We start from the raw sequence: 10,534 nt of genomic DNA on the forward strand, positions 1-10,534 counted from the left end.
GTTTTTAGCTTAGGGATTCAAACCATAGGCCTCGGGGTTGGACCTAGTACCCGGTTGGGTAGTATTTGAGGTCTCGGGGGCTGGGATTTGGTTTGGGAACCCTCAGTTATCATTTTTATTGATGAATCCTATATTTTGGTTATGACCAGGTGACCGTCGAGGAATTTAAAGGTTGATCGTTCTCAGGGGTTGTTCATATAATTATTCTCACTCGAACCAGAGGTAAGAAAACGGTGTATGAATACAGTTGCACCCTGTATAGGTATATGACATGCGTGGTTTGATATTTGAGGCATGTTGGTTGATATATGTGGACATGGATTGCATATTAAATGCTATTGAATGCTGATTACCTGTTTGAGACACTGACTAGTCAGGGACCGACTCTAAAGTCGAGAATCATGCATTGAATGGCTCTATAGCATTAATGCCAGACCGACTCTAGGGTCGAAGGACTTATAAGCGCTTGCCTGGTCTATGACCAGATGTTTATAGCCAAGGTATATGACCCCGGTGACCGTTAGTCACATGGCTAAGGGACGTTGTCCATAATTTCGACTCTAGAGTCGTGAGGAAGGTTATGTTGGTGACTAATCACCATACACCTGTCCTAAACAAACTTATAAATGAATCACTTATCAGTTAAGCCCTGGTGACCCTATCGTCACATGGCTAGAGGGAGCGATGCTCATTATTGTGACTTTGGTTATTGTCACCTATTTGTTGGACTGATAGTCCTGAATGGTTATTATGATCGTTGTTGATATTATATCATGCTTTATTGTGTTTTCTTGCTGGGCCTTGGCTCATGGGTGCTATGTGGTGCAGGTAAAGGAAAAGAAAAAGCTTAATCAACCCTGAGAGGAGAGCTTGGGCGATGTGATGTACATACAGGGCCGCTTGACCGCCACGGTCAAGGAGTTCTCAGAGGGACTAGGGGTTTACCCTATTTTTGCCGCTTAGGCCGGCGGGGATTGTAAATTTAAAACAGTAGCAACTCTTTTGTATTACGAACTACCTGTAAATATTTTAAAAGGCTCATGAGCAGTTTATCTACTTAATGAAAAGTACCCTTTCTTTTTTATTGGTTTTCACCTTATCCTGATAACAGCACTTAGATCACGTTTTTAACCAAAGGACTCGGGTAGCGGATCAAATTTCCGGTTCACTGTTCACCGTAACTGTTCTAGGGTAGCCAGGGCGTTACACCCTTCTAAATTAATAAAACTTGATTAAGAGTAAAACTATGACATAAACTAACTTTTATACAAAAATATGGGAAAATAAACCCATAAAAGTGAAAATTCTTTAAAAAAAAAATCATAGATTAATATTTTTTTTTTTTGAGAAAAAGCCTTAATTTTGCAAACTCTATTAAAAATTACATATATAAAATGTAATTTCCTCATTTTTTTAAAATATTTTTTTTAGTGTGGCCGACCAGTCTCTATATGTGATGCAGGAAGTGTATTTTGTGTAAGTATGAACCTTAGAAGCTCTCTAATGGGGAAGTCAAAGAACATCAAAAATTTTTTGTACATCTCCCTCCTATTTCTTCATCAACTCTTTCTCATCTTTGTCTTTGGCACAAGGTTGGACTCCATATTTTGTGCAATACATATTCAAAATTGTTTTCGTCACTCGGTTGGAGTTGGCCAAAGACGTTTAAAATCAATTAAAAAACATTGTACACTTCAGTGTTAAGGATCAAAATATCCAATTTATTATCTTATAGTGATACATCACATTCACACAATAATAGTTGTCTTAACATAACATTCACACTGGTGAATCAAACAAATACAAAAAGCAACATTACAATAGACAAACATAATCAAATTACAACACAAGTAAAGCAACATAATTTCCCAAACAACTCGATCTTCCCCAACAAAGAATATTTGTAGTGCACACAAAAGCCAAACAACTCCATAACAATAGATAAAGTAGAACAAACCGTTGACCATGGTAGGTAGCTAGCTTTCACTTTTTGGGATTGACAGGGTACCAAGTTTGAACAGCAGTTAAAGAAAGCACCATTACAGCTGCTATGAGACCTATGATAGCCCATGGGTTACTAAAATATTGCTGATGGACTTGGTTCATCCAAATGGCACACCTTCTCTCGCAATGAGTTTGTATCTTAATCTTGACATCCGAATAATAGTCTACTGGTGGCTCATTGAGTGCAGAGCCCAATTCATTAAACCAATCAACCACTTTTTTATCGCTGCTGAGATGGTTTTGAAGTACTTGCGATGCTCTTAGCTCCTTAACATCTTGTTCATTATCGATGAGAATATCCATAAATTTTACATAAGAAGTAACCACATACCGTTTATCATCAATGCCCTTCTCGTATCTGAGAAGTTCCTGTAGCTTAAACTGTGTCATTTCATCCACAATTAATGGAGGAAGTTTAAGATGCCCTTTGAGGTTAAAACACTTACCACTAAAAGATATGTCTGCCAAGCTACGACCACTGGGCTTAAACTCTATCCCTGCTGATTTAAGTTCCTGGACATTGTGAAAAAACCCATTGTTATCAATAATATCATACCCTATTGCTACGGGATCATCTGGTTTTGGTCTTTGCCGGCAAAACCAAGGGACACATAAAACATTTCCATGAATATTTTCTTCACTTTCTCTATTGTTGTTGGTAGAGACAATATCGCCATCGACGGATGTGATTAGCGAGTAGAGAAGGTGGTGGAAGTCAACACGTAGATCTTGAATTTTTATTTGAACAATGTCATTCCATTGTCTGAGACAGTTGCTGGGGTTATAATTGGCGTCGTATTATTCTTGGTGATATTGTTGATGTGAATGAATCTGACAATATCTATTTTCAGTTTGTCCGGGTCATTGCTCAAGTTCACCAACAACTCAAGGACTCGGAAAGGGATTTGACAAAAATCTCTTGCAAACAACTTATCTCGGATCCATCTTCTTTTGACAATACCAATTTCAAACTCTTCTAATTCCATATGAAGATAGCTACGTATGAATTGTAAAATTGTACATCCATCCAAGAAAAACAACACAGCCAAAAAATTATCGTCATAAAACAAACCTATACTATAATCTCCAGAATAATGTACGAAGTTCCTTAAGTCCTTGACATTCTTATTGGTTTCATCGAATAAACTCTTTCCTGTGTTGTCCTTGCTGAACGAGTTGATGAACTTTCTCGTCATTTTTTTTTCAAGTCAACTTCAATGTTGACCAGTGTTTGATATTCAACTTCGGGGATAGTTTGGCTAATAATAATAATAGAATCTATCGACCATTGCGTATTAGATGTAGAAGGGGCATCCATATCGACACTACATTCTCCAGCCATCCTTAACTGTTTAATCAATGATAAGTTAAATGATGCTCCCACATTCTATAGATAATTAAGTTAAATCATTATAAAGTATAATTCAAAATGAAATCGGTCAAGCAAAATTCTTGTAATCATTTTTTTAGGAAAAAAATTATTGTAAAATTGAGTGTGAGTGCATAGAAAGAGTACTTTTTTTTTATTCAAAATTAATTTTAAAATACATGAATATATTTATATATTATAAATATGCATTTAAATAAAATTGTTGTTTTCTATTAGATTTAACATTTTTTTAGTTATCTTTTAACGGATAAAGAATCCATTTAGTTATCTTTTAACGGATAAAAAAATTATAAAAAAAAAATCATCTAAATAAAATAAATAAAAATAAAAAGTGATAAATGAGACATAATAATTTCTTATCACATATTTTTAAATTTTATGCTAAAGTATTAAGCTTTCAGTTTCAAAACAATCGCATCCCCTAGAGCTTAACATCATAAGTTTCTACATTTAAAAGCCATGTAATTATATTTTTAAAACAGTAAAAAAAATGTTTAAATTAAGAAAAGCCTAAAAGTTTATCTTTTAATAAAATAAAAATCAAAGATCAAAAATCAAAAATAAAAAATTGTCTGAAGCTTTTGCCATAAATCCACGGTTGCAAAATCAATATTTGTGTTTTGTCATTGTCATTGAGAGTATAGAAAATACAAGATTTTTTCCCCATTATTGAGAAAATAGAGAGACGTAGAAGAAAGAGCTAATTTATTATTATTTTTTAAATATTATTATAGTCAAATTGGGTTTTCTTTATTCTTTCTTAGCTCCATGCATAATTTTTTCTCAAGATATTTTTATAAAAGTTGAGGAATTTGAATTTGAAAAAAAAAATTGAAAAGTTTAATTTTTCATTAAAAAAAAAGTAAATGGAAAACAAATATATGTATATTTATATTTATATTTTATTTTACTATTAAACAAAATATATTAAATGATAAAATAATATAATAAATTTAAGTACATAAACATTTTTCGGTTATAGTTTTGAAAACATAAATGATGGAGTAATTTGTGGGACCTACCAAAATATTTGATTGGTAGGGGATTTGGAAATGATTTTATGATTTTGAAAACTTAAAATTTGTGGGACCTACCAAAATATTTGATTGGTAGATTGTTTTTGAAAACTATATCCTAATCAAAATTCTAATTTTGTGTTGTAATTTAGAAAACAACAATTTTGCGTTTTCTTTGTTTTGTGATTTTTTCTCCAAAAACTTAAAATCAAAATGAGGATTTGTTTGTTTTCTCTACTCCTATCCTTTGTATCATTGCTTGTATTTATTATTATTTTTTTTTGCCAATTTTTATGACTTGAGTATGTTCCCACTAGTAGTATGTTTATGGAACATTTTATGACATTTATGCACAATTCAAAAATAAGTTGTGCTGGTATTTTTATAGATGACAATGCAATATTGTTATAAATTTAATCAATAATTATTATTAAATTTTAATTTATCAATATAATTAAATTTTACTTAATTAAATCTATTGATAAATCAAAATTTAATATTATACAACCTATGTATATAAAATATATAAAATTAAAATAATATTCAAATTCAGCTGTTCCAATCACATATTCAGTTTATGTTATATTTTCAAATTTAATACCAATCACAGATTCATTTTTTTAAAACTCAAAAACAGTTTACTGACATTGAACCAATCACATTTTCAGAAACACGATTTTAGTCACTAAATTCAGATTTTCATTTTAGAATCTCACTTTTCAAAAATACAGTTTTCTAATCGCGAACCAATCAGACCCTGGGTATGATTGGTAGTTGATTTGGAAATGATTTTATCATTTTGAAAACTCCAAATTTGTGGGACCTACCAAAATATATGATTGATATATTGTTTTTTAAAACTATATCCTAATCAGAATTCTAATTTTGTGTTATAATTTAGAAAACAAAGATTTCGCGTTTTCTCTGTTTTGTGATTTTTTCTCCAAAAACCTAAAATCAAAATCAGTATGTTTGTTCTCTCTACTCCTATCATCTGTATCATTGCTTGTATTTTTTTTTTTTACTAATTTTTATGACTTGAGTATGTTCCCACTAGTAATAAGGTGTTTATGGAATATTTTATGACATTTAGGATGCCTAATTAAAAAATAAGTCATGCTGACATTTTTATAGATGACAATATTATTATGAATTTAATCAATAATTATTATTAAATTTTAATTTATCAATATAATTAAATTTTACTTAATTAAATCTATTGATAAATCAAAATTTAATATTATACAACCTATGTATATAAAATATATAAAATTAAAATAATATTTATATTCAGCTGTTCCAATCAAGTATTCAGTTTCTGTTATATTTTCAAATTTAATACCAATCACAGATTTATTTTTTTAAAACTCAAAAACAGTTTACTGATATTGAACCAATCACATTTTCATAACACATGATTTTAGTCACTAAATTCAGATTTTCATTTCAGAATTTTACTTTTAAAAAATACAGTTTTCTAATCGCAAACCAATCAGACTCTTAAGGATTAATTTGACAAAGGTAAAAGATCAGAAATCAAGTTGCCAAAAAACATGAAGATTAAGGACCTTCTATACAAATAAACCTCTTTATTTTGTTTCAGTTATTTGTAGGTTGCTTCAGCTAAGTAATAAGTATTTGAAACGAAGTAAAGAACAAAAGATTACCATAAATCCATCCATGAGCATTGAGCAGTGACTAATAATCAAGAATAAAAATAAAAAAAACTTAAAGTACACAAACCTCAAGTAATTAAGAATACTTACAGGAAAACAAGAGAAGATGGAGAAAGGTGGTGCGGTTTGGTCTTGTTTTTTATTTTTGAAAAAATAGAATGATTAGAAAAGAGAAGGTTATTAAGTAACTAGCTAGGTCAAGACACGTTTAAGATAGCACATAAGAGCATCTCCAACGCTTGCAACGATGCGAGTATTGTGGAGAATATAATAATATAGCAAACGTTGTCAATAGTCGGCAATGTTGCCAACAAAAAAAATAGTTGAATGTAAGATTATTTTATTTTGATGTTCATAGTTCCACTCGCCCAGAAAAAAACCTGGCTTAATATATAAAATATAAAATAATAATAAAAAAGCACACCTTGTTGATAGCATTTTGTTCAGATTTTCGCTCTTCTAGGCTTTTCTTTTTCTAAAAAAACATTACACTTTCCATCGAAAACAATCAAAATAAATAAATAAATAAAAAATCTATTCATTTATGCTTCCACTTTACCTTTTTTTCTTTCTTTTTCTACTCATTGGTTTGTCTTCTGTATATTCTGAATGGTATACACGTATAGAAGCACTCCAATAGTTAAAAAAAAAAATTTAACACTTTTTTTCAATATTTTTTTTGAATAAATGATATTTTTGACCTCCGACTATGACTACTGTATTATTGTGCCCCTCGAATAATTAGTTATGTTAAAAATTCATCCCGAACTATGCACGTTATTAAACACATGAAACTTCTACTAGATTCCGTCATACGTGGCTAACGTAATGCTTATATGTCACTTTAAATACTGATGTGGATTGCCACTTCAGTGCCAACTGTATAATTCAAAATAAAAAATTAATTAAAATATATTTAAAATTCATTTTAAAATTATAAAAACTAATTAAAAATGTATTTAACTAATAAAAATATAAATTAGTTTAAATTTTTTTAAAGCTGAATAAAAAAAATTAAATATTAAATTAAAGTCAAAATCTTAATTAATTAAAACATTTAAACTTGTTTATTTCAAAACAAAAACATTTAAACTTTAAATTTTATTTTTTTAATTAATAAAAACAAAAATTTATGCAGAAAAAATCGCAAACCTCAAGTTTTCCTCCAAGAAATCAAATCTAGATAACCCAACCTCGACTCTTTCACCAACTTCCTCCTACAGTTGCACAAAGGAGAACTAGCTCCGCACATGGCTACTCCAGCAACAATGGCGTTGGTTGTCATGGGGAAAGACACAACAACCCCTATGGATGGCTGAGTGATGTGACCTTGGACGAGATCGAAGCTGACTGCGCGAGGCAGCTAGGCTCCATGGCAGCGGCGAACGACGTCAGAGGGGTGCGTGGCTGAAGACGGACTTGGCTACAATGTTGGCCGATATCAGAGACCTGGGCTATGCTACAGGCGGCGACAGGCATCAAGCTTTGACGAAGATGTGAGATACACTAAGATCTGGAACTTTCATTTGAATCTGAGGACTTGATTTCCAGATCCATGGTCGAGGATTCTGGGTTTCGAATTTTTCCTTTTAATTTGTTAGAAGAATTGTTTATTATTATGAAGGATTTGCTTGTGGTTTGGAAGATTTAGTTAGTTTATGTGATTTAATCCAATATTTTTTCTCTTTATGATTTGAAAATTTGGAGTGTTGAAACATTCAGATGTTCTTGAGGAGTTCTTGTTGTACTTAGCAATATGGTTTGTTGTAAGTCAATTAATTTTTCTAATTAATTAAGATTTTGACTTTAATTTAGTATTTAATTTTGTTTAATCATTTTATTTTTTTTTTAAAACTAATTTATGTTTTTATTAGTTAAATACATTGATATTAGTTTTTCCATTTTTAAAATGAACTTTAAATCTATTTTAATTATTTTCTAAATTTAATTTAATTTAATTTTTTTATAATGAATTACATAGTTGGCATTAAAGTGGCAATGTCATATCAACATTTAAAGTGGCACGTAAGCATTCCGTTAGCCACGTAGCACAAAATATAATAGAAGTCTCATGTTTTAATAACGTGAATAGTTTGAGAGGAATTTATAACATTGATGTTCACATACACATTTTCAAAGTTTAGAACTTGAAAACATGCCAAAACATATCTTGAACATGAGGTATGTTTTGTATTTTGTAATTTTTTTCAAGATTTACATTTTTCAAATGTGTATATAAACATCTCAAACATGTAGATCTTGAAAAAAAATACTCAAAATAAAAAAAATCACCTCAAACGGACACCCGAGTGAAAAATTACGTATCTTGCAAGAATCACATTGAACAACATCATTTTTTTTTCATGAAAATCTTGATTTTGAAGACCTCATCAAGCTGGCATCGACCACCATTGAACCACATCAATTTTCTGCAGATTTCAAAGTTTTAGATCTGAAAAAAATCGCAAAAAAAAAAACCAAAAAATCATGCCCAGATCTGTTTGAAATGCAGTATTTTAGTGTCCTAAGTGAGGAATACTTGGCATTACATTAAGTTCTCTTATAATATATAACATTATTTATGTATTTGAAATTTGTATGATGATTAAAAAAACATAAAAAATATAATAAAAAACATTGTTTAAGCTGTACGAGATAAAATTTTCATATACAATTCTTAGGGGGGGTTCGAAGAACGGCTTGAGATTCAGACAATTGCGGATGATATAATAAGTAAATATGCTCCCCCTCATGTCAACATATTTTATTGTCTAGGAGGAATTACACTTACTTGTTTTTTAGTACAAGTAGCTATGGGGATATATTTTCTAAATAAAACTAAGTAAAAGTACATTGCATGTTACTTTTACCTAATATATTATAAATGTCAGCTTAACAAAAATTATTGTTTTCCATTAGATTTAATACTTTTTTTTATTGTTTTCGTTTTAAAGTCATCTAAATAAGGTAAATAATTTTAAAAAAATAAAAAAAATGATAAAGTTATCTAAATAAGGTAATTTAATTGAAAATAAAATAAAAAGTAATAAATGAGTCATAATAATTTCTCATTATATGTTTTACAATTTCATATTAAAGTATTTAAATTACTCTATCAATTATGTTTTCAAAACTATAACTTAAAAATATATATGTGCTTAAATAGTTTTTTCTTTTATTAATTATTTATTTTGTCATTTAACGGATTTTTTTTTATTTAAATCATTAATAAAAAAAGAATAAATTTAAGCACATAATATTTTTCGGCTTATAGTTTTGAAATCATATTTGATAGAGTAATTTAAATATTTTATATGAAATTTTAAAATATGTGATGAGAAATTACTATGGCTCATTTATTACTTTTTATTATTTATTCTTTTTATTTACCTTATTTAGATAACTTTACTACTTTTTAATTATTTTATTTAGATGACTTTAAACTATAACAGTCACTACTAAAAAAACATCTTTTAGGATACTTTTTTAGGACACTTACCTAGATGTGGCCCTGAAAACAACTCGTGGACTTTTTAGAATACTCATTGAGAGTCTTTAAATAATTTCTTATAGGACACGTGGTGCGAGCCCTAAAAATCGATGTGTGTTATAAAAGTTTGAATTTTTTTTAACAAAAGTTCCTGGAGTTTTTAGGACTCTCATTGAAAGTCCTTAAAAAACACATTTTAGAACTCCCAATAAATATCCTAAAAACATATGTACGTGTTACTAAAAACCCTGAATGGAAAACAAACTAATTAAATTAATTTATACTCTTAAATTGTAAAATGCATTGAGTTTGACTTTAGAATATTCTTGGACTCTCAGAGTGTTAAGCAAAGATGGTTTCCGCCCAATCCTCCCGCTTGCCTCATTCCTTTTCTCTCGTGTTAAGCTCATAGGGATCTCGACATGCATGTATGGATCTCTCTGCTCGATTTTTCAGATCTGTTGAAGTGTTGGACATAATAATACCCACACACCCCCTTCTTCTTCGTCCACTTGCGCGAAACCCTCTTAGCTCTCTCCTAAATAACCCCATATTCTCTATTCTCTCTCTTAAGAAAACCCTATTTCGCCTATCTCTCTCACCCTCTCAAGCTCTCTCCCTCATATCCTCTCTACTCTCATGATCACTCCCTCAAATTGGTTGTCAATTGCAGGTTTTGTCACTAAACATGTATAATATGCAACTGTGGGAAACATCTCTGGCCATGTTGCAAATTATAAGGACATCATATTTGTATTTGAGGTGAAATGAGTCTATACTACTACTGTTGGCGAGGATGATATATTGTACATTTGAGATGTTTGACGGTTGCATGAAACAAAAGGGAGTACAAAAAAGAGATACATATTCTTTTTATTGCTTAACTTTCCTAAGCGAAATAGTAAATTATAGACATTAGTGTCAATCTTTTAGAATTAAAATTCTTAAATTATTATAT

This window comes from Humulus lupulus, chromosome 3 (genome assembly GCF_963169125.1).
Source record: "Humulus lupulus chromosome 3, drHumLupu1.1, whole genome shotgun sequence".
Lineage (NCBI taxonomy): Eukaryota > Viridiplantae > Streptophyta > Magnoliopsida > Rosales > Cannabaceae > Humulus > Humulus lupulus.